General features: G+C 40.5%; 1 long non-coding RNA gene across 1 annotated transcript; it reads right to left on the minus strand.

Annotated features, from left to right (window-relative positions):
• Positions 1-269: 269 nt before the first annotated feature.
• LOC113982167 lies at positions 270-23,151 on the minus strand. The gene is made up of 3 exons (XR_005563855.1): positions 22,850-23,151; positions 21,659-21,881; positions 270-1,308 (listed from the first exon to the last, which is right to left on the minus strand). It is a non-coding gene; the product is annotated as an uncharacterized LOC113982167 (long non-coding RNA).
• Between the last annotated feature and the right edge of the window lie 2,466 nt (positions 23,152-25,617).

Genomic DNA, 25,617 nt, shown 5'->3' on the forward strand with positions numbered 1-25,617 from the left:
TGCACATTGTTGAGTCTTGTTGAGCTTCTCCTCAGGGCTGCTTTCAACCGAAGTCTTTGCCCAGCCTGTGTCTGTGCTTGTGTTTCAGCAGAGATTAATGGGCTCAGGTGATGAAAAGATAAGTGTATACCTTCCTCAGTTGGAAATAAATCTGAAGGAAATAAGGTTCTACAAAGATCGGAGAAATCACAGGTGGCAGAGATAACAGGAAAAAAAAGAAGAAAAATGTAATAAAATCTGAGATAATTTATCACTTACCAGTGAAGAGATTGAAACTTGCAGCAGAGAGAGAAAAATTCTTTTCTCCTTTATGCAGAAAGAAACCACAGACAAATCCTCCAGTGAGGGATTCCTTGGAGACCACCAGACCAGACTAAAAAATTCATTTCTGAAGTGCTCAATTCCCACCATTATGATGCCTAATGATAAGGACATTTGACAACACAATCTTTTCTCAAGATTGTGTGTGTGAGATGGGAAAAGAAAATACCTATTCCTCTTTCTTTACTGCTGGAGTTTATGATGGAATAAAGTGTAGTAAGTGCTTACTGAATATTTTTTGCTCCCTGTTTTTAGAACTTTATTCCCCAATACCATTGTGTATAGAAAAAAATAAACTCTTTATGATCAATTCACTGAATAGAAAAACTGTGAGAAGTGCCTAGTTTTTCTCTCAGTGCATACCTTTATATGTTGTGAATACTGGCATTTAAATGAATTAACATGTCAGATTGGCCTCCTCATCTGTGGCATCCCATGTGGACATCCTCAGTTATGCCTCCATCAGTTGCAAAATGTCTGTCCCTGCCCCTCCTGTTTATTACTTCATTCAACTTCATTTACTTCCTTCAATTAATTCAATTCATATTATCTATTTGAATCTAGGGGATTTTGAGGTAGCTACCAATCCAACAGCCTTATACCAACTGTCAAGTACAGAGGGACAGGACTTTTCAGCCTCTGGCTGATTTCTAGCCAAGCAGTTGGAATTCATCCAGTTATTGTGGGCTTATCTTGGTCTCATCACCAAAGACAGAAAAAACCCCATTGACTCGTGTAAGAATGCAACGAGATCTATAACTGAGTCCAGTGTGGAGCAGAGTTTTCTCTCTGAGGAAGAGGAGAGCTGCACAGTTGCTGAAGCCTTCCCCCAGAATCGCCAGGAGCGCTCCAGAGGGACAGAAGGAACAGAACTTTCTAGTGCATGTCTGTTCTCTCACGCAATGTGTCAAGAAGAGTTATCTGCCAGCAGCTCCACTGACTCTTGACGATGAAATTATTTAATTCACAAGGCATTTGGTACAGGCCCTGCAACAACAACAAAATGGCATGCATTCAGATATGTAAATTTAATTACTTGATTTTGCACACAGAATTTCAGTCATTAGAGGAAGAGATAATGACTTGCAATATGTTTTTGAGAAGAAACACACAATGATAATCTTATTTACTTTACACTTTAATTTCCTAATGTGAACATGTGCATGTAGGACTTGTTTGTGTAAATGTCAGTTATCAAAGAAATGTCAGACTATGATTAATTTAATATTGCTGCCCCTTAGGCTCTAGCAGATGGACAAAGTTCAGGAACTAGCCGGGTTGTCTGCATTAAGAAGAGAAATCTGTGATGTGCATAAGGTAGATTCTTGCTGCAATGTTGCTTACATACATACAGACATGCAGACACACATATACACGTATGTGGAAAGTAGAAAGAATAGGAAAACATGAAAAAAAAAGTTCAAGAATTATTCTGTTCAAATGATTCTTTTCTTTCCAGAATAAAATATTCTATTTAGCAATCACTTTGAGCTGATTTGCATTGTCTGACTGACCAGGAACATATTATTTTAAGTCATGATTCTATGATTCTGTGTAACATTATATAATTAATTTCTCTGTTTTGATGCACTGTGTCATGGGAGCTACACTTTCAGAGCTCTGTTTCTTGAAAGAACTACAAGTCCCATAACAAATATAGTCCATAACAAGTCCATTCCTTGATGGAGCAGTGTGGTAATTCCTAGTAGACGTACATTGGAGCTGCAAAGGCGCTATCCCATCTCAGGTACTCCAGCACCCTGGAGAGGGCCAGTTCCTGCATCCCAGGATATACCACCCACAAGAGGGAAACACTATCTCTTGCAGGATTACCAGAAGCGCTGTGTCCAGCCAGCAGAGTATCATACATGGCAATGAGTAGCAGACATAGGCGTATCAATGTTGTGTCTTAATTATAAAGTCCAAAACGAAATTACTTTATGATGGCTCTTTAAAATAGCTTTCAGGAAAGTGTCTCTCCTGAACATGCCATCATGCAGTACTTTTATCCCATTGGGACAAAAGTAAATCAGATTAAAGTAAATGTACCAATATAGGAATTCCCTGGGAAACAAAATACCTTCTTTTTTTTTTTCTGTTGGAAGGACTAAAATTTTTGTTCTCCCTGCTCCTCTAAACAGAAACTATTTCTTTCATTTTGAAATGGGACACTCTGGGGGCTGCTGCACCCAGGAGGCACTGGAGAAAGCAATGTGACTGCTCCGTCACTTGAGCCTGGGGCCAAGTCCTTGAGCCTGGGTTGCCATTGTCAAAGACGATAGCTGCCACTTCCTTTTAATCCATGCAGGGGTAGGAGCCCTCCTTGCTTCAGCTGTCACACAAGGGTTAGAGCCATCGCTCAGCAGGCTCAAGGTCAGCTTGTCCCTCTGTTCTGGGGTGCTGCAAAAAGATTGGCTGCTGCTATTTTGAAGCCAGATGACATTTTGAAGCTAGGTGGCATTTGGGCCCTTTTGTAGGTCTAATATTGGAGTTTCCTCACATGTACAGAAACTGCAAATCATCTTGTCCTCCCTGGGATTTGTTCTCATGCTGGCTGCAGTTATTCAGGATGAAGTAAGAATACATCATTTTTTCCATCTCAGGAAGTCACAATATTGTGCTGAGAGCAGCAGAAAATCCCCTTCAGAATAACAACATAAAATCTTATTAATGGCTTCTAAAATGTTGTGGTGCAGCCTGCCCTCATTTCCTTTTTTGTGACTGCTACAAACATCTGTACAGCTCTGTAGCGGAGCAGAGACATAAACTAAACCACTGCTTCAAAAAGTTCTAAAATGTCTGTCTTGTTTCAACTCACAATCAGACTTTAAAAATCCTTTTAGTGATCCAATTTATGGCTTTTTCTTTCAAGTTATTGGTCTTGTATGAAAGCACCCTGTGTACCCACTGTCCATGACTGGAGAGAGAATGGAGACGCAGGGCACGAACTGACACACAACAAGCCTACCCCAGCCAGCCATCCTTGACCCAGCAGCTTGTCCTTCCAGCAGACCTCCTTAAACGGATGGGATCTTCCTTGCAATGAATCGTGAGGTAAAAAATACAGCCTTTGGAGTACACAGGTTTGTTAGCAGCTCCCATCAAGTGCTATAGTTAGACAAATGTCCTTGGCAGAAATGTGTCCTTAACACTGCGTATGTGATATACGTACAAGGTTGTGTCATCTCTTTTGTTGCAAAAGACAGACATAACACTAACGACTTTGGTGGAGCATCTCCAGAAGTACCTCACAATCATGGATGCTGGTCCATTGCTGCATGTCTGTATATCCTTCTTGCTGTGGGGTGGTCCCAGCAGTGTTCTGGTACTCTACAGCTAATAGGACTGACAGGACAAGACTGGCCCAGACTTGTAGGATTTGAAAGTCATGTCTTCTGAGGAACACATGAGAAGAACAGACTGTTTGTTCGCTTCAGTCTCTTCCTTAAAGCTGTGCTCCAGAATGTGGAGGCTGGAAAATTGCCTAAGGTAAAAGAAATCTGCGTCAGCTGTCAGCTGTTGAACTCCTTGTTCAGAGACACAGGGCCAAAATCTGCAGGAACTCGTGATGCAGAGCAAGTCATACAGACAGAAATCCACTGATGGTGAAGTGGGCCAGGGTGTCTGAGCAGAGATCAGCCAGAGAAAGGGTGGCGTAGGCTGTTTTGCACTACTTTTGTCTGTAAATGCCATGATAAGGAACAGAGAATTAGCAAGTAGTCCCATGAGTTTCCTCCAGGCCTCTCAGGACTGAAGTCTTGCATGGCATACCAGAAAGTGCTGGTCCTGGCTTATGGCACACCTCCTTCGGCCTATCCTTCACAAGTAGGTACGCCCACGCCATCCTGCAGCACTGTGTTGTGTCTCCACTTCTGTCTGGCAGTGGCAATAGCTCACTGCGAGGTTCGCTTACAGCCAGTTTGGGTACTACAGACAGAGGATCAAAAGTCAGCACACCTAAGTCTGCTTAATCTCCCTGCAGTTCCTTCAACTGTGTTTTGCACAGGCAGTTCCTGGGCATTGGTATGGTGGAATGTCCTCAGTCCCTGGTTATATAGCAAGGGCCACAGTCTCAGATGGCAGCTCCCACAAGTGTCAGTGGACTGAATTCCAAGTGCCGTAACATACGGACTTAACGCACTAAGGTGTACTTCACCTCAGGCCTGCTACTCTGGCAATCGTTTCATACAGCCCCCCATATCACCTACACTGACAATTTCGGTCTCTTCACTGCACGCACACTCCCTCCTCCACTTCAGTTTCTGTTGCTTCTTCTCATTCTGTCATTCAAGGACAAGTTTTAAGAAATAATATTTCAGCATAATCTTTGTCTCCTTCTCACCCGTACAAGACATAGGATGGGTCCTAGTCTTGCTGTTCAGGTTTGCATTCTTTGGGGTCCTTTTGTCAAATTTTAAGAAATCTTTGAATTAAAGCTTTTAAAAGGAAGTTTAAATCAAATAAAGAATGTACTGAATCTTCATTCTATCTTCTTTATTCTCAGTGTGTATAACATATTGCTATGCAAGTACACAGACAGCTTACACATCATGAAGTCAGTGAAATACAAATTTAACAAACCTCTGGAAGGGAATTACTCCTGCATGCTAATTAGTAATGAAGATTAATGCAAGAAGCACAGTTTAAATGCACAAGTTTATAGGACCTAGACTTTTCCCCAGTTCTTCTGGAATTCAGGTACTTGTTCACATTTCTGCAGAAATAGCCCTGTTTTATTTGATGAAACTGTCTTTGGGCTTTGGATTAAATACACACACATTAAAACTAGAAACTGAATCCCTGGCATGAAAAATACCCACACTAGGTTTTTATACCACTCTGTCAATGAAGACAGGCAGAATTTGAAGCTGTTTTTTTGTATGTTTGTTTTAATTTTTTTGTTTTGTCTGACCTTAAAGAACAATTATTCACAATTCTTTTGGAATAAACAAAAAGTCAGCAGCAATTCAATATATTTAGCACTCTATCAGATTGGAGAATTACTTCCTTTAACTACTGTAGGAGGAAAAAACACATGCTTCAGCCCACATTTGTCACCTGGTTAATGACTTAGACTTTCTGCCTAGGCAAGGTGATCTTAAGTCTGTGGAAAAATGATATTCTATGGTTAACATAACTCATGAAGGAGGGATCTGCCTCTTCCATGGGCCCCAAAACAACAGGAAACAATGGCTCCATCATGACAGGTCACCACAGCCCTCTGGCATGAAGGAGAAGAAAGAGGCATGAAGAAATGTCCCATTTTCCTCTAGGCAAGTTCCACGACTGGACTGTTGGCATCTGTCTACCATGCTTAAAGAGGGGTCTCCTTATCCCTTTCTGTAGCTAGGGACAAGAGCCTAATGTAATTTATAACCTTTCCTCTAAGTGGATTTAAATCCTTTTTAGAGGACTCAGAAGTTTTAAGTTCTCAGATTTAAATCTTTGGGCAGGAATGGGAAGAAAATAGGTCTTCACTGCCTTGGGGAGGCCATAAGAGAAAGCAGTGTTATTTTCCTTTTTAAATTAATTTTCTGTTCATTTTTCAAAGGGAAATAACTGACTTCAATAAAGATTTCTGCTAAAAATTTCTCAATGCTTAATAAAACACTACAGAAGAGACTATTTACAGGAAGTAAATTTCATGAAATTATCTGTGTGTTTCCATTTTGTGGGATTTCAAAACAGAATATTTATTTTTACATTTCCCAAGACTTTATTAAAATTCATAATGTTTTCTAGCTTGTTGCAGACACTTTTAAAAATCTTTCATTTACTGCAAGGTAATTTTATCTGGGAAGTGAATATCAATATTGGGATTCTGTTAAATGTTTTGGTTAAAATATTCTCAAGGAAAAAGACAGGAAGAAAATAAAGTTGAGTAAAAGATCACAAGGTAATAATTTCTGTAAATAAAATGTATTTCCAAGTGATTTCTTTTAACAGTAGCAATATCAGCAGACTTTTGACCTTGTCTATTCACAATCAAATTAATGCATCTGAAACAGAATTAGCTAAATTACATTAGGTTGAAAAACAGCAATCAGAAGTTTATGCCAAATTAACTAAAACTGATTTTCACTATAAAACTCAATTGAAATAATTGTACTATTTACTGTCTAAATAGTTCAAGAAGTCAGGAAATATTTGCATTGTAACTGTACTATTTTCTCCATTTTTTTCCCTTTTGCGCAAAGGAAAAAACTCAGATTTTAGAAACACTGGCAGCAATAGCAGGGCTGTCGTAAAATTAGTCAAGAGAGGAAGAGATCATGTTCTGTTTTGTAAATGCAATGTTATCTCTCTTAAAGACCCCCCTGTGTAGACTTGGTGAGGAGAGTGGGTCAAGGATATTGGAGCAGAAGGGTGCTACGTGTCGTTATGTCTATACACACAACCTTACCGCAAAGTTGAACTCCAGCTATGTCAAACAGCAAGGCTAGCATCCAATCTTGCCTGGTGGTCTCCATGATGATATTTCTGCAGTGATAAACGGTTGCCTATCTAACCGTATGAGTCAGATATTAGACCACAGAGATCTTTATCAGCTGTGGTTTTATTCAGTTTCTATATTGAAATTAAAAAAAAAAAATCCATATTGGCAAAACCTGCAGCTACAGCACCTTTCCTCTGGGGCTTTGGCATGGTAAGAGTGGGAAGGGATGATGTTTACTCCGTAAAGGTACAGATCACATGAGATAAGGGATTATATTCCTGCTGATACCTGACAGATGCTCTCACAGCCTCTAGCAGCTGTACTACCTGCCTGAAATTTGCTGCTTGAATTGATCTCATAAGCAAAGCAGAGCTATTTTCTGGAAACAATGCAGTGCTTTCTAGATTAAGAGCAAAAAAAAGAAAGTTATCTGTGTATCTTTTGCATGGGAGAATAGACCCATCACAGCCACCTCCTGCATATAAATTGTTGGCAGGCTGGGCCACCTGCCAGCCTGCACACCAGGAGGGGCAGGTAGAATGTGTCACACAACACTGTCCAACTTGTATCTGCTTTACTTCAGAGTCTGTTCTGTTTCATCTTAATTCCTTGTTATCCTTCACAAGTAGTTTTGGCTCTGTCTGTACATGCACTTAAATATAGAAATCTGAGATTCTTTGAAAGATTGATTTTAAAATTACAGAGACTTTTTCACTAACAGAAGATGAGTTATTTAGTCAGGGGGAGCAGATGCTTGTAATTTAGGCAGAACATAAATGGAGAAATGTTTTTGAATATGACCCTTAGATTACATTGCTTGGTGTATTTGTGTTTCAGTTTCTATTTCCCCTTTGAGTAACAAAGCTAATGTCCTGATTTTGCTCCAATGAGGGGTTTGCTGATGATTTTACTAGATGCATTCACTGAATGATAGGTCAAAGTCCTTTAAGTTTGGATTTGCGTTTTCTAGGTCAAAAAAACTTGTTGCTCAAAGAGTTTCTTACATAGCCTGAAGGACATCTGTGTTAAAGCTTGTGACAGGTGAACCACAGTCATGATTAAGTAGCCACAGAGAGAGAAGTTAAAGCATTGAGTAAGAGTTTGAAAACTATCCTTACGAAAAAACCACTTTGGTTGATTAGTGCACTTGCTGGAGTCTTTGAGAGACTCATGAAGAAATTGCAAGCCATAACACTTGTTTGACTTAAGGGTCTCTGCTTGTACATTATATGGTGAAAGGTCTTATATCACAAATAACACCTTCCGCTCCTACTGTTCCATACAAAGGTCCAGAGCAGGAGTAATGGGAATATCAGTCCATAAGCTTCTCCAGCCAGCATGTCAGTCTCAACAGTGTTGAGGTAGGTGAGCACACAGCATGGGAAGATGGAGCTGGATAGGACTGTTCAAAATCTTGCTCTCCTTTGCTGTTTATGGGAGGTGCTGGACTGAGACAGCCGTATATCATGCTGGCTCCATAATCTAGAAGGTAGCAGTGGGATTTCACATTTGACACCCCTCAGGGCTGTGTCCTGAGCTGTATACACATCACTGCTGCTCCTACTGCTGCTTTTAGCTCCAAGATGACAAGGGAAACTAAAACCTGACCTTCAGGTGAAAAAAATGAAACATTTCAGCAAAAGATTCTGCATGAAAGCCACAAAAATGAGCCTATGACCTCTTGCTAGAAGGTATTATATTTTAAAGAATAGTTACATTTATTCCCTAAGGCCTTCTGTGTTTTGCTCCCTCAGAGAATGAGTGTCTTGAGGTTGTATTTAGTTTGAAACATTTATCTCATGATTAAACTGATTTCGTCTGCTGTCACTCATAATGCAAACAACATTTTTGTTTTTAGGGAAGTTGTGATTGGGCAGAATGTCCTCTTCTTTCATCTTACAACCTATGTTAGCGAAAGATTATTTTCTGGAAGCTTTTTTTGATTGAAAAAGAGAAGAGCAAATTAAACCCCACATAAATGCTATGACTCATGGAAAACAAATAAAGGTATCTCTTTATGGGATGTCAATTCTGGCCTCAGGTTACAAAAGTTATTGCTAATTTTTATTAAACCTGCATGCGTGGCCGCCGTCATGGTTGAGTTATAACAGCAAAAATGTAAACAAGAAGGTCTATCTTGCAAATACTGTAGCGTAGGCCTTGTGACCCATCTGTGCCTTCCTGCCAAGAACCTGCTTCATGTCTTTGCTAGATACTCATCTCACAGGAAGGAAGCTTTCTTCTCTATAACTAGCAACAAGATTAAATGTAATATAAATACCTCTTTATGTCTTAATTGTCATAGGAAAAGGGAAATCACAGGCACTGCATTAGTGCAGTTAAAATAGAATGACCTAGAAAATTGTTTCCTTTTTCTGCTGACTTTTTCTCTTTTCACACTTTATGTTGTCTCTGTTGTAGTATCATAGAATCACAGATCACCCATCTACCTACCACCAAGATGTTTAAAATCTAAGACAAAGAACCCTGTATCTAATTCTCTCTGCCAAATAACATCAGACAATGCCCAGACCCTCTTTTTAACTGCAAATACACTGGAGACAAATACTGACAGTAGTGGTGTAAATACAGAAGACAAAAAGTCACAGCCTCCAAAACTGTGCCTGTAAGGGTTTATTTTTAGCAGGTATATGTGGCAGTCTTACAATTCCATTCATTTAAGACATCCCAACTGAGCTTCTGACTGCAGCACGATCTTAACTGCCAGCAAGCCTTTCGATACCTATGTGGGGGAGAGACTAAAATTCAGTGTCTGCACCTTGAACTACATTCAGCCGCCAAACACAGGTGAGATTAATCTGGCCCCACAAATCAGGTGATTTTTTTTTCCCTTTTGTGACCTCATTAGGTAATAATGTAAAGCTGAAATGTGTTTCTTCTATCTTTTCTTCAGCTTATGGCACATTTTCCATCCTAATAGCATTTCTTAAAACAGAGTGGGTTTATGTTTCTCTGTATCAGTAATACTTATATTATACCTTAAAACTCAGAAGAAGGAGGTGTCTTTCTTACATGTTTGAAACGTAGATTGTATTTATTCCAAGTCCCTTTTGAGCAAAGAAGGGCAGAAAGTAGTACCACAGACTCCAACATATGTGTTGCTATGTATGAATACTTGGATATGATGTTAATGTAGTCTGTAGTAGGTTATTAAAAACAAGGTCAGAGTTGTGTCTTCTAAATTCTTCCTCTGAATGTTAGGTACATTGTCTGCATCAGTTCCAATCTGGGGTTTATCCCTGTTGAAAAGTGGTGTCTAAGACAAATGGACAGGTTCTTGCCAGCAGGAATAATCACCTTTGACTACAGCAGGGGTGTAGATACTAGACTGAACTAGATATCTCATTTCTAGGTAAGTGAGCTGGACCTCACAGTAGGTATCTTCAGCTGTGATCAGTGAGAGGAATCAGCATTGGACTCAAGCTGTGCAGAAGTCCAGCTGTGTTGTTTTTGCAAATGGTTGTCCTTAGAAGATGTGTTTGACTTGAGAGGGAGAGTGATTTCACATATCATTAAAATCAAATTCTGCCCAGTTGTGCTATCAATAGAACACAGCAAAGCAAAGCATAAATAACCCTTCAGATGGATTTGAGTGCCTTGCACATTCTTTACACTCAGTATTCTGTCAGCAAGAATTTGTCCATTAGAGCACACTGAGACAATTGCGTGTTTATATTTATAGAATTGCAGGACAGCTGAAGTAAACTGATTGGATTGGATTGTAAATATATGTCAAAGCCTTCTAGAGAAATCCTGAACTTTACACTTGAAAATAACTAAATTTTGAGTATTGAAGTTCTATGTTTGAGGTTGCCTGGAAAACAAATTTGGAGTTCTAATTAAGACTGCTGAAAAACAGAGTAATATTCAGTAATAATATTAGCAGAAAGAAAATTGGTTTTAAAAGATGTTGACAAATTAGTAGATAAGGCAAAGATTACTCCTGATGCAAAGGAACAAAACATGCAGTACATCTGTTACTTTAAAGTTGCAGGAAAAAAAAAAGAAGGGAAGACATATCAAAAGACAAAAGTAATTACCTGAGAAAAGCAAGACTCATTACTGTATCAAAGCCCACCACTGCATCGTATTCTAATTAAAGAGCATTCTTTACTTTGCACACTTTCTTAAATTGACAAATGTAAGATTATTTTCAGTATAATACAGTTATGAAAAGGGGGTTGAATCAATATGCTACAATAATTGCCATTAGTAATCTGTCCTTAACGCTAGATGTAAATACAAAGTTGAGTATGACTCAAGTCATACTCTGCTTCAGCTATACCACAAATACTGCATCACTATATGACAAAGAACAACATTAAAATAGGAAAACCTTTAAAACTTTAAATCAAATGTTGAAATTCTGAAATGAAAATACACTAAAAAAATTGTCCATAAATTCAAATTGAAAATTGCTAAATATGAGAATGAAAGTATCATTTGTGAAAAAGGATTTTCTTTGACCAACTGGAGATGAATAATAACGATTTAGAAATTTCTTTTATTTACTAATGCAATTTCTAATTATCCAAATACATTACAGAAACAAATTTAGATCAAAGGTCAATTTTTTTCTTCCTTTGACATTTTAAATTAACAAGAGTAAAGGCGTCTTAAACTGCATACTCCTGTTTCTGCTCTCTGGCTGGGCATAGCAGTCATGCTTGGTAGAGGAGGACTCTCTATTTTGGCAGAGAGGGATGATGGGAGGGAAAAAAGACAAATACAACTCTCCGGAGGTGTTTGCGCACAGTTTTGTCCCTTTCTCCTTATGACCATTGTAACTCCACTGAACCCAGAAATTTCCTAGCCTTAGGCTGATTGAGAATTCAAAATTCATACAAATCAACAATAGCAAGGGTAAAATGAACAAGAATAAGTTACCAGTTTTTACTAATAGAAGAACACATTGTTATCAAAGCACCCTGCTGACTGCTTGAGCCATTAGCATTAACAACCCAGTCTCTCAAAGGAGGGAAAGAGTGTGCAGATGAGTCTGTGGGATATGGCCTCCTCCCAGCCTTATTTACTTCTTTTTAGAATCATAGAATCAACTGGGTTGGAAAAGACCTCCAAGATCATCAAGTCCAACCCTTGATCCAACACCACCGTGGTTACTAGACCATGGCACTAAGTGCCACATCCAGTCTCATCTTGAAAACCTCCAGGGACGGTGAATCTACCACCTCCCTGGGTAGCCCATTCCAATGTCTGATTACTCTCTCTGTAAAAAATTTCTTCCTAGTATTCAATCTAAACTTCCCCTGGTACAGCCTGAGACCATGCCCTGTTGTCCTACTGCTGGCTGCCTGGGAGAAGAGACAAATCCCCACCTGGCTACGACCTCCTTTCAGGGAGTTGTAGAGAGTGATGAGGTCTCCCCTGAGACTCCTCTTTTCCAGGCTAAACAACCCCAGCTCCCTCAGCCTCTCCTCATAAGACTTGTGTTTGAGTCCCTTCACCAGCCTCATTGCTCTTCTCTGGACCTGCTCCAGCACCTCAATATCCTTCCTGAACTGAGGGGCCCAGAACTGGACACAGTACTCCAGGTGTGGCCTCATCAGCACAGAGTACAGGGGAAGAATCACTTCCCTGGACCTGCTGGCCACACTGTTCCTGATACAGGCCAGGATGCCATTGGCTTTCTTGGCTACCTGGGCACACTGCTGGCTCATGTTCAGCTTCCTGTCAATCCAAACTCCCAGGTCCTTTTCTGCCTGGCTGCTCTCCAGTCACTCTGTGCCCAGCCTGTAGCACTGCAGTGGGTTCTTGTGGCCAAAGTGCAGGACCCGGCACTTGGCCTTGTTGAACCTCATCCCGTTGGAATCAGCCCAACTCTCCAGTCTGTCCAGGTCCCTCTGCAGAGCCCTCCTGCCTTCCAGCTGTTCAACACTCCCCCCAGCTTGGTGTCACCTGCAAATTTACTAACGGTACACTCAATTCCTTCATCCAGATCATCAATAAAGATATTAAACAGGACTAGGCCAACACTGATCCCTGGGGAACACCGCTAGTGACCGGCTGCCAACTGGATGCAGCCCCGTTCACCACCACTCTATGGGCCCAGCCCTCCAGCCAGTTCTTAACCCAGCAGAGAGTTCCCCTGTCCAAGCCGTGGGCTGCAAGATTTTTCAGGAGAATGCTATGGGAGACGGTGTCAAAGGCTTTGCTGAAGTCCAGATAGACCACATCCACAGCCTTCCCTTCATCCACCAGGTGGGTCACCTGATCATAAAAGGAGATCAGGTTGGTCAGACAGGACCTACTCTCTCCTAAACCCATGCTGGCTGGATCTAATCCCTTGACAAGTTCCCATCAGGAGGCTTAACTCACAGTCCAATTCCCTGAAATCCAGGAGGCATATTTGGGGGGAGTGGGCTTCGGTGATTTTAACAGTGTTTAAGCCATAAATCACTTCAGTCTCTTACACCCATCTCTTACATGTGGTGGTTTCCATTACAAGGCACAAGAGATTCCTTCACAGAGACAGTCGTTATATGTTATCCATATTTTATGAATAAGAAAGCAGGTACCAGGAGTGAGGCAATTTACCAAGTCGTACAGTGAAATTGCAGCCAAGCTAGTCCTAAAGCCCATGTCTCCCAAGTTCTCCATTCACACTGGATCTTAGATGTCAAAAGGCACATTTATTGCAAAACGCAAACCTAGGTGACTTGAAAATACTTCATAATGACATGACAATTTCTGTAAAAATTTGGTTTGAGAGGTGAAAAAAGGGAAAATGTTCAACAATATGGAAGCAGGGCATTTCAATATTTGCAGAATTTTGAGTATGCCTTTCTTTCCTTTTAAGTTTCTTCTTTATCTTCCTTTTAAAGTGTGGTTAACTATATGTTACATATACTGTTATAATTCAAGGAACAAAACTGAACTGAAATGCTTTGATTTACCTCAAAAAATTTTCTTTCATATTTTTCTCAGTTTTGAAATTTGACATTTCACCCTAAACAAGAATGAAAACAAAAATCAAAATAAAAATCTCAACTCCTCCAAAAAGCAAGTATCTGATTTTCATAGTACTAGCTTTATTTACTAGCATTTTCTACCACCCTCTCCATAGCTGATCTTACTAGATATCAGTACAAGAAAAATAACCTTCAGCAGAACTAGCTCTCCTTCTGAAATGACTCTTTGCCTGAAGGAAATGTCCCAAATGAAATCTCTTTTGAAAACATTCTCCCACTTAAAGCTGCTGATTGGCAGCTTCGGAAGAGAGGAAGCAGAAAAGATAGACTGAATAAAGTGGTAGATTTTTTTTGTCATAAGGGTTTCTCTAAGGAAATTAAATACTGTTTTAGATATGAGTTAGAGATCAGCAGCCTCAAACTTTGAACAGACCTGTAAGAACTGATAATAAGCAGAACTGGAGAATTGAAAAGGAAAAAAAGTTTGGAAGTGACTTCTGAAGATTGTTTAGTTCCATCTCCCTGCTCAAGCAGGATCAGCTACCACAGGTTGTTCAGGACCATGTCCAGTCAAGTTTGGAGAACCTTCAAGGATGGCTACTGCACAGTGTCTCTGGAGCAAGCATCAGGAGGTTACTTGTTGGTTATCAAAACCCACAGACATCAAGCTCAGCACATCAAAAGGAAGACGAAATTTGAATACTTCAATAATTCATGTAGATGGATAACATGAAAACAGTTCTAAATACATAGAAGTATTCTACCAGTCACCTTTAAGATGATTTACTGAGATTGTGGCATTCAGAGTATCTGTTTTTAGCCTTTTATAAAAGCTATTTCAGAGTGCTTGTAATTCTTTACTGTGCTGTCCTTTTTAGCTTTCCAGGACTGTATTTGAGTTAAAAAGGGAAAAAAAAAAAAGGAAGCAACAATATCATTATTGCCTTTGGAAACATGTATAAACCAGAAGATGGGATCAGTGTTTTGATATCTAACCTCAGAAATACACTTACAACCACATTTCTAGCAAATAATTAAAACCATGTTAACAAAAAACATGTAAGCATTTCCTGTTCAACTCATTAGAAAAAAGCTTCAATATTAAGGATCAGTCACTCTTCTTTTTCTCTCTTTATTTTTATTCTTTTAAAAGATGAGTTCTCTTACATCTCCTGTTCAACAACTTACCATCCTGAGTTGTGCTAGAGAAATTGGCACTCATTTAGGTCTGACACAGTGATTAGTAAACTTCACTGATGTCTGTTTGGTTTACATCAGCTTAAATTATACCTCATGGAAATGATTTAGCTCAGCTAAGAAATATCCCTGAATGTTAGGTTAGGCTGAGTTAAATCAATGGAAATAGTTACATTCGATCTAGTTTATATTGCTGAGTCAGAATTTATGGCACTAGCAGGGGAAGGCAACTTACTTCTTTCTTTTTTTTTTCTAAATAAAGAATCTGAGTTACTGATTCATTAAGGAGATAAAAGCAAATCTGTACAAGTAGTTGTTTTTGTTAGCCCTACCCTGTGTTAAAACACTGCAAAATATGTGGTGTTTATGTTTTTGATATTAAAAATGGGGTGCTTTAGCTAGTGATGTCTCTAACTGAAGTTTACCATCTTAGTCTAAAAACCTTGTGAGAGCCAAACACAAAGTAATTATTACTTTTATATAGTTTGACAAATATGCCATACACAGCTATTACGTCAACTAACTACACAAGGTCAAAATACATTGAAAATAAACCTGTTTGCTACTGGAAAGAAATATAGAAATATATACTAGGCCTTTGATATGAATTTTTGCTCTCCAGTTAGCTAGAACACCTAAAGATCATACCAATAAATATATTCCAGATAACATCGTAAATGTTTTCAAGTTCATCTGTACCTGCCTTTGCATTGAGGCCTTTGCTTTTGGCATTAGTGCTTTTTTTGCAGGAATTCCCCCAGCTTCCTGCACATTAGTACAATTTTGGTGCAATCACAGCAGATTTATTCCATAGGCACCAGGCTGGCAGCTCTGCTTAAGGGTTGCCAGTGGCACTTCCAGCCATAGGGGCACAGCAGGGCCCAGAGCAGCCTGTGATCAGCACCACGGACAGCTTCAAACCACACGCAAGGAGACGACTTTTCCTCCAAGGAACTGGACAAAATCTAATCCAAAGGGAAAAGGCATAGCCACCAGCAGTGTACATGTGTAGACTCATTCCCAGCTGCTTCACTCTCTTGATTCACTCACGCTGTGTTGAATAATTTGCTAATGAAAGCACAGCCCCTGTAGTTTTCTCAGCAATGAAGACTTGCAATCCAGGCACCCCTGGTTCTGTGAATATCTCATGTTTGTTAGCAACCACATGGCCATCAGCTTTCTGAGGTCTGGCAGGCAGGTGATAGGACTGCCTTTGGAGACTTTGAGAAGTGTTGTCAGGAACAGACTTTGTACATGTCTGTGGCTGAACATGAACTCACTTCAATACCATCAGCCCATCCGTGTTCCTGCCTGGCACAGCACTTAGTGATCTTGCATGTCAATTGAACTGGACATGAGATGGTGCCTATCTTTTTCCTATGTTGTTACTGATTCAATTTTGTACTGTTTCAATGAGGTCCTGAGAAGCAGTGAGAATGAGATGAATATTGTCTTTAAAGGACTATAAACAAGAAATCACCCTGATTTCTCAGAGAGAAATGGATCTGACACTGATCTGTCACCTAATACAAACAAAATTCCTATTCCTGTAGCTCACTGAAAGACCTTAGCAGAGGGGCCAGAAGCAGTGAGTGCATGGCTTATCTAGGAAAAATTTTGATCACTGTGAATTCACATAGTATTTTTTGTTTTGTCTAAAAGGTCTCAAAGTTTCTCTTTGAGGTACCTAGTGATTGCCAGACTTTCAGTTCAGATGCAGCATTGCTGTGCCTGAATGCAGCATATTTCAATCTGCTGTGCTTGAGCACAGGGGAGGCCTTGAACATAAGGAGGAAACGGTTCAAACCCTATCAGTAATTTTCAGTGCTTCAGCTTTCAAAATTGCATTACTTTTCGGTATGGTTTCATATATCTTGACCAATTATTAAAGGTTAGAACTATTTTTCAGTAGGCTGCATTAACATTTTAGTATCAGCCGGTAAATACAGATGAAAAATTCACCTTTTATTTTACTTCAGTACAAAGTCTACTTTTAAATCATTGTGGAATTTGTTTTAAGGCTTTAGCTAAAAGTCTTCAATCATGACTTTTATCATGATTGTTTATTATTATCATGAAAGTTTCATGGCAAAACCTAAAGTGATGATAAAGCTTTCAGAGAATTAACAAACACCTTATATTGCAAACAAATATGTAATTCTCTCATTATCAAGTCCTTTTATTTCTCTAGTGAAAAAGTTATCTAGAATCTTAAAATAAAAAGTGGTGGTATTAAGCCAAACACTGCCTTGCCAAGAATACAGTGTTGCTTGCAGGGGTTTTTGGGGGTCTTTTTAGAAATCTTGATGTCTGTAGCATTCATGTCTTTTTTGGGTAACAGCTGACAAGCTTGGGGTCTGCAAAATACTCCTCCTGAGATCTGACATTTGATCTCAGCAAATAGGAGATTGCTATTTTCATGTACAAATAGAAACATAATTGCATTATCATAAAAGTCAGATTGCAAATGCCCATGAGTGCCCTCTTGATCCCAAAGGTGGTATCTAATGTAAAAGATTTTTACATAACTGAAATAGCTCCCTCTGCTAATGTCTTCAGGATGAAAGCAGCAAAAATCCAACCATAAATATACTCTAACATCAGTAAAGACACAATTCAAAGTATCTTAAAATTTTTATTTTAAGTCCACAGTAAAATAAAGGAAATAGTTACCAGCAAATGGAAAGGAAAAGTTCATTATCTCAGCTACTGATACGAAAATTCAGACTCACTCGAATAAAACCAGTGGAAGTGTTTCACTGTCCAGTGCTGCAGCTGGAATTAGAATTGGGATCAAAGATTGGAAGCATCTCTTAAAGGCCAGAAGAAACAGCAAAACCAGAAATTATAATTTTTAGCCTGCTTTCCTAAGGAGAGGAGACACAAACAACCATGCTGTATCTGTCTGTCCCATCCTTAGTAACCTGGAGGCCACTGATCTCTTTTAAGGAGATTTAACAAAGCAATATTAATTTCAAAGATGCTGTGTCTCTGTGTGTTTTCCAGAAATCAGAGGAAGTGGGGAGACTACTACTGTTTGTGTGGACCAAGGACTGTAATTGGCTTCACTTTAACATGTCACGTCCAGCTGAGAGCTCAGGCACCAGCTGCAGCCTGTGAGCAAATATGGCTTGGCCAGCACTGCCCTCAGGGACTGATTGCACACCTCATCAGGTGCTGAAAGCTTTGTTGAAAGTCATGCACTCCTTTGGAAGAGGAAGTCCCTGCCCTGGGTAAGATATGTTGTAGTGTAGACAGACTGTCAAACAGGTGCCCAGTTTCTCTCCTCTGAGTTGTGTAGAATTGTTTCATCAGGTGGTGCTACACTAGTGGGCTCCCTGCCCTTCTCTTTTTCTTCCCCACAATGAGCTGCCTGGCCTGACACAAAATCTTGCTGTACAAATGAGCATGAGTTAAAACAGAGATGGAGAAAGGACATTCTTATTATTCCTACTTTAAAGCCAGGCTCAGAGTCCCTGTGTGTTGTTGTTTAACCCCAGTCAGCAACTAAGTACCATGCAGCCACTCGCTCACTCCCCTCCTCTGGTCAGGAGGAGAATCAGAAAGAAAGTAAAACCCATAGGTTGAAATAAGAACAGTTTATTAATTGAAACAAAATAAAATATTGTAATAATAAAGATAATAATAATAATGAAAAGGAGAAAGAGAGAGAGAGGAATAAAACTCAAGAAGAAAACTGATGCACAATACAATTTCTTAGCACCCACTGACTGATGCTCAGCTTGTCCCCAGGCAGCGAGGAGCCTCTCGCAGCCAACTCCCTCAGCATGACATTCTATAGTATGGAATATCCCTTTGGCTAGCTCTTTGGGCACCTGCTCACTGGCAGAGCATGGGAAACTGGAAAGTCCTTGACTTCGAATAAGCACTACTTAACAACTGAAACGTGTGCGCTATCAACATGATTCTCATCTTGAATCCAAAACACATCACTGTGCCAACTAAGAAGAAAATTAACTCTATCCAAGCCAAAACTAGAACAGTGTGTTACACAGGACCTAAAGGGAGAGTCAGCAGCAGAATTGGGAGGTAAATGCAGAACCTTGAATCACAGCCTGTAACCAGGGATAAACTTTTTCACAAATTCCTCGCAAGCTGCTGTGGGAGAGAAAGTAGATTTCTGAGGAAATGGACAAGTGCGCAGAAATTTTCAGCAACACTGGATACATGGCAGTCAACAAAATTCCTGTAAAGGCAGTATCCATTATGTATTTCTGGCAGTCCTTGATGGTCCTTCTTTGTGGGTTTAACTACACGCAGCCCAGGTCTTTATTTTATCAGGAAGCCTGGGATTTGCAGCAGCAGCACTGATTGCACTCCCTGCACACCTGCAATGCACCTCATGCCTCATCAATAAACAAAAAAAGACCTAATAATCTCTGGGATGTCATGCTGGTTCTACTTCTCCCTTTCCAAATCACACCCTGGTTTTGCCACAGGCAGGTGTGCTGCGGGTATCTGGAAACCCCTATCCTCAGACAGGGAGTCCTCAAGTCTGCATTGTCCTCCAGGACTTGGTTTCAGTTCCCTTAGGGAAAGGTCCTGCAGCTGACCTAAAGCATAAGCTTTTCTCAGTGGGAGGGAAACAGCAGTGTTTTAGCTGCCTATGTGCCATCACAGGCATCTCTCATGGACTCTTATTCCCTGCAACTGAGGTTCAGAAATCATTCCCACACAGACTTACCAGGGCATCTTAGTACTACTGTTTAGTGATTGAAATCAGGAACACACTGGCACCTCTGCCATGGTGACAGGGCTACACTCACAGGTGGAGGTGTCCCTACTGCACTGAGCAGGTCCTATTCTCGTGTTCCGCTCAGACGGCCAGCAGTACTCCCAGCAACATGCCAACAGTTCTGATGAGAGATATATAGCTTCTTCTGTGGCTGCTAGTAAATGCATTTCTATTATACATGCAGCTATCTGTCTCCTACAAGAATGGAAATTAGTTTATGTCCCAGACCAGACAGCAGAGAATTATAATCTGCAAGTGGCTACAGGATCATTTTCTCCATACAACTTAATTTAGGCAATTATCTTCTACACTGTATCCAACAATTGCTTAATAAGAATACCCTTTTATTGAAAAAGCTTTGTTCTGTGACTTTTTTTTTCAGTTCAAAGATCCAATGCCCTTCATCAGTTTGGGTTCAGTTGCTGCCCTCATGGTAGTGGTAACTGCCCTGCTGGCTCTTTCCCTGCCTGGCTGATGAGGGACAAAGTATCCCGCTCTCATTCTTGCTTCTCCTCCTGGAGGTTGCTACTCTGGGCAGCTGGAAGGGATGGATAGGAACACCCTGAGGTGGCACAGTGCTGCTTGAGGAAACTGACTCCTCATCCGATGTGAGGGAATGGGAATAAGACCAGGAGCTTTTGCAGCTGGTGACCAGTAATAGTGCAGCAGGCTCATGCAAGCAGTGCTGCCTCCAGTTTCAAACAAATAAGACTAATTTGAGTATGCTTGTATGTATTCATATGCTTTATTTTTTCTCTGAAGTGTCTGCAAGACCTTTCTTTGTGTTGTGGTATGCTAAAGGGTAACTGTCGTATTGCAGGAGATCAAATGTCCCTGTGGGCCTCACTGGCCCAGCTGGTTAGCACAGCTGACACAAGCCATAGCCAGCACAGCACAAAGACATACAGTGGCTCACAGCCTGTCCTTGTTTCCAAATGCATAGGGGCAGATCTCTCCCAAAGCCTACGACATGTCTCAGACAGTAGTCTCCAGTGGTTCTGCTCCTGTCAGAAATGACCAGCCTTTTCATTTGAAAGATTGCAATCTCATCACAACCAGAATTACCCAGAGCTCAGTGGGTGCCATAAGTCCCTGCTTGCTTTAGTCAGGCAGGTGGTAACATTGCTTTTAACACCTTCAGTACTACAAGGAAGGTAAGCAGAGGGCTCTGAGCAACCTGATCCAGTGGAAGACATTCAGTTGAAAGAGAATGTAGCTAGATGACCTTTACAAGTCCTTCCAACCCAAACTATTCTAAAATTCTATGATTCTGTGATTCAATTTCATATGAGCAAAAAAAAATGCCCTATTTCAAATCTTACTCTTTTTATTTCTGGTCTTCAGATTAGGTGGGAATTTGTGCCCTATATTCAAGATGTAGTGTCAAATTTCTGCCTCTACTATCACAATATTCCTGTGTGCTAAAGCATCTCTTGGCATGCTACAGCAATTGTACATTTATCAGCCAGATCTGTTTCCAGTTGAGAGAAGAAATAGCTTTTGCTTGGGAGCTTCAGAGTATTTTAAATAGCAGGGTGATTCTCTAGAATATACCAGATGAGCAATTACCACCTTTAAATCATGCACTGTATGTTACTGCTCCCATGAATATATGCCAGTCAGCATTATAAAATAAAACAATGCTACATCACAATATGGTACAGGGGACATAAAGCTACTGGGATCCTTAGGATAAGGGCTAAAACATAGCAACAGTCCTCACTCGGATAACCGTCACCAGGCAACATTGTCCATAGCAAGGGGAGATTCTCACCGTCTAATATGAGATGTCTATGGCAAAGAGGTGTGAGTTAGTGCTAGTAACTGGACACTGCCTTTTATAATCGCTGATGAGAAATAGGCAATTTCAGAGTGCAGTTTCTATGGTCAGTTTAATGTTTTCTTTATGATGACATGGTGCAACGAATCCTGTCTACTCATTCTGAAAATGTGATTCTGTCAGCTGCAGTGGGAGAAAACTCTGAGGAAAGGGCTTACCCTTCTTTTCCAGACCATTTTTTCCCCCAAATAGCTCTTTGTCCTTTCTTTCCTCAGAGACTTCAGGAAAATATCTTAGAAACAGTGGGTCAGGATTTGATCCTTTCCAACAAAGAACAAGAGGGTTCTGCACTGTAGGTCCCGTGCAGGCAGAGCTGTCAATCACACAGGCTGTTTATCAGCCCTTTGGCTTATACTTCAAACCTTTACTATTTCCCACAGCCTGTTTTAAAACAAACAGAAAAACAGAATTGTCTGAGGAGGTAAATGGCTTTCCAGTCAGTAAACACAGAGTTGACAAAACCCAGGTCTTTTGTTGACTACTGACATATGTGAGTGTGGATCAGATCCTCAGCTGCTGTGAATGGACTTGGCAACACAGATGTCCTCATTTTGTGATTTGCATGGATATCTCCATGTCATGATCTGCACAGATGCCCCCATATCATGATCCAGCAGCAGTTCAGCTCTCCAGTGAGGGTGGGGTGGCAAGTCCTGCACATCAGAATGATTTGTAACTGAGGGTTTTCTCTGATGTGAAATTCAAATACCTTCAAGCAAACCAATAACTTTTGCTTGTGGATGGGAAAGGGAGAAATGGTTTTCTAGAGAACAATATTCACTAACATTTATATCATTCAACAAGCTACCATTTCTTGATGTCATTGTAGTAATGACGAAAGGAAAAACACCTTTTTCTTGATAGAGGGTCAGAGGACCCTATCAAGGAAAACACTGTCATAAAGAAAGCATTTTACAATCAAGTAGCCAATTATGCCAAAATGGAAATAAAACTCTGTAAACGACAGAATAATTAGAGCTGTAATAATTACAGTTTTCAGTAGAAATTCTGAAATGTGAAAATGTATGAAAAACTCAGTTTGTAAAAGATTAGCATAGTGCTAAGGATCAGATCAGACTAAAAAATAACCTTTTCCATCCAAGCAATAGGTCATTTTTGAACAGAAAGGAAAGTGTAGGTGGCATAAAAGGTCAGGATTTTGGTACCGTCTTAAAGAAGTACAGGTACAAATCCACAGGTACAAATACTGTCCTTTTGAGAACAAAGTGAAAGGGGCACCAAAGAGGATGAAAAAAGGTCTGCATACCCAAATCCTACAGAAACTTCATTATCCCTGAGTGCCAAAGACCAGATTTATAAGGGCAGCTGACTACATTTATCAGCCTTACCTGCTGACTCTCTCTGGAAACCGCAAGCTACTCATCTTTCCAGTAAAGCATATAAAGGAGTAAATAGGAGCCCTCTGAAAGCTGAAGACTGTCACAACTTTCATGTTCTTCTGTTTTCCCACTGCTCTTTCTTTGTTTCATTCACTTGTATTTCCAGACCTCTCTTCTCCAGCAGGCAACCTCTCCGTGGACCGTAGACTGGGTGCTCAAGCCGGGGTACAACGTGAGGCACTTTCAGTAAATTCAATCTGCAGAAGCCACTCAGGGCACCCAGCCTCAGATGCTCCATAAAACTGATGCAAGCACAAAGCTGGGGGTGCAATATCAGAGACCTCTTTTGAAAAAAAAACAAACAAAACCCAAGACACAAAAAAACCCCTCAGGACAATATTTTAAGTCATTGACACAACTGAGCAGCAAAAAAGTCAAAAGCAGTCAATCTCAGTCAAACACAGTAAAAATATCAATGTCAGGCCAAAGTCACAATTTTCAATTTATGGGGGTGTGTATTTGTTTGTTTGTTTATTTAGGGCGAGTTTTCCATTTTTATATTGTTTACCGAGTTAAAGCAGTGCCACTTCCTGCATCTCCCTTTTCTGAACACAGTCCACACATGGGTGACAGGAGCGTAACCTGTTCTAGGCTTGGCCAGGTGATACTGTTGACATATAACCACACTTCTGCCGTTAGCAGGGCTGTCCCACATTATTTATTCAGCCCATTTACCATGGACTGATGCCATTTTGAGAGTGAAAGTGCTGCTGCAGGATACATCAGTGCAGCTCTGTCTGTGTTTGTCTTCTCAAACAGCTCCCAACAAATCTAAATTTAGAGCACTGCCAGCCTGTCTTATCAGCTAGACGCATAAAATCTGGGATTAGTTTAATTAACATTCACACAACCCTGCTGCAGAGAGTCCCCTGAATGTGGCAGTGATGGGAATCATGTGCAGACAGCAAACACACAGATGTAAGAGGGAGCACGCACTTGCCTTTTCTTGGTGCTGGCGGAGAGGTACTTGCAGCCCCTGTGCTGTATGCAACCCTATTCCCACCCTGGGTGCTGCCCTTGAGACTGGCAGCATTGGGGTGGAGGTGAAACCTCTCCATCCTCCTCCTCAGTGGCTGCAGGGAGGTATGGGGTACAGCTACAACCGGTGGGGCCTCTGTGGGCACCATTGTATGGGACCAGTCCCAGCAACGATGGTGGCACCACAGTCGCTGTGAGACAAGGCAGCCAAGTTGAGGATGAGGGATGAAGGTCTTAGCACTAAGGAAGACCCCAAATTTGAAGGACATTTTTTGTGTCTCCTCATGTTTGGCATGCAGAGATAGCATGTTGTGCTATGGGCAGACTCATCCTCCTGCCTCAGCAGTTGCTGATGTCAGCCAGCCTACCCTTGTCCTCAGGCTGCAGTATCCTACAGGAGTAATAGCTGGACTGATGGATGGATTTGGGCAGGGGCGGGGACGATGCTTTGGCAGGGTCATGGCATTTTCTGTACTTCTGCTCGGGTAACACACGGCTCATCCCAAGACGTGATGTGTGTTTGGAGTGGTGTCATTAGGTTAAAGCAAGAGTGTCAGGCTGGCTGGACATGTGGCGAAGGGAGAGAAGGGTCGCCCTGCTGCCATTACCCACTGCAGCTGATATCTTCTGCAACATCATCTACAACAGAGACTGTATCTGCATGTTTGCTGTTGGGATTTGTGACAGCTGAAGTAATCTGGGAATTCTGAATTGCCAATGAGAAAGTATTCAGCTATTTCCATGTAGGAAGGATTCTATGCTAATAGCACCGTACTAGGCATATAGTACATGAGAAAAACAATTCTCACTATTTCATGTGCTCAGCCCAATCTTTAAACCACAATCAACAAAACAGAAAGACATGGAGGGAAAAAAATTAATTTAAAAATTAATTCAGAGGGAGTGCTTACACCAGGATTAGTGATTTAATTCAATACAGAATTACTCTAGGCATGCATAATTCAGAGTGAGCTTTGTACTTCAACTTAAAAAGGAAAAAAAATTCTGACACTTGTACTCTAACAGACTGCAATGGGATGTGCTTAACTTTTTCACTCTAAGTGTCATTACTACAAGGATTTCTTATGAGACTGGGGACCAAATGAAAAGCAGGAACTGTGATTTTCAGGATTTCAGAACAGCTTAGTAGCCACCAGCATTATGGACATGGTTTTCAGCAGTGACTTTCAAAACTGCAATAAGTAGTCCACAGAGAGAGCTGGACACCACATCAGTGGTATTTTCAATTAGTGTGGTGAGGACTATCTGGGAGAGACATTATAGGCTGGCAGCAGTCCACAGGCTCAACTACTTTAAAAACCACTGATGTGATTTGTGGCATAAATAGTGTTTTTCTGCAGCCTTGAAACCTTTCAGAAAATAAATAAAATTTTATTTTATGAATACAGCTTACAGGTCTTTCCATCAAGCACATGTGTTTGGGTTATACAAGATATGCAGTTTTTATGCCAAAAATAGGAATTCTAAATAAGTAAATATTAGTCATATCACACATACATTGGTCTTTTGCCTATGATAGTTATTAGTAGCTGCTAAGAGAGTACCAGCTTATCTATTAGATATATACATATATATACATATATGTATATACATATATATACATATGTATATATATATGTATACATATACATATATATATATACAGTAGAATAGGTGAATGACAGGGAGGGATGGAAAGTTTTCCTGCAATTTTAGTAATCTCCCCCTGTACTCAGAAA

Source organism: Pipra filicauda, unplaced genomic scaffold, assembly GCF_003945595.2.
Source record: "Pipra filicauda isolate LSUMZ 115617 unplaced genomic scaffold, ASM394559v2 scaffold261_size1826302_pilon, whole genome shotgun sequence".
NCBI lineage: Eukaryota > Metazoa > Chordata > Aves > Passeriformes > Pipridae > Pipra > Pipra filicauda.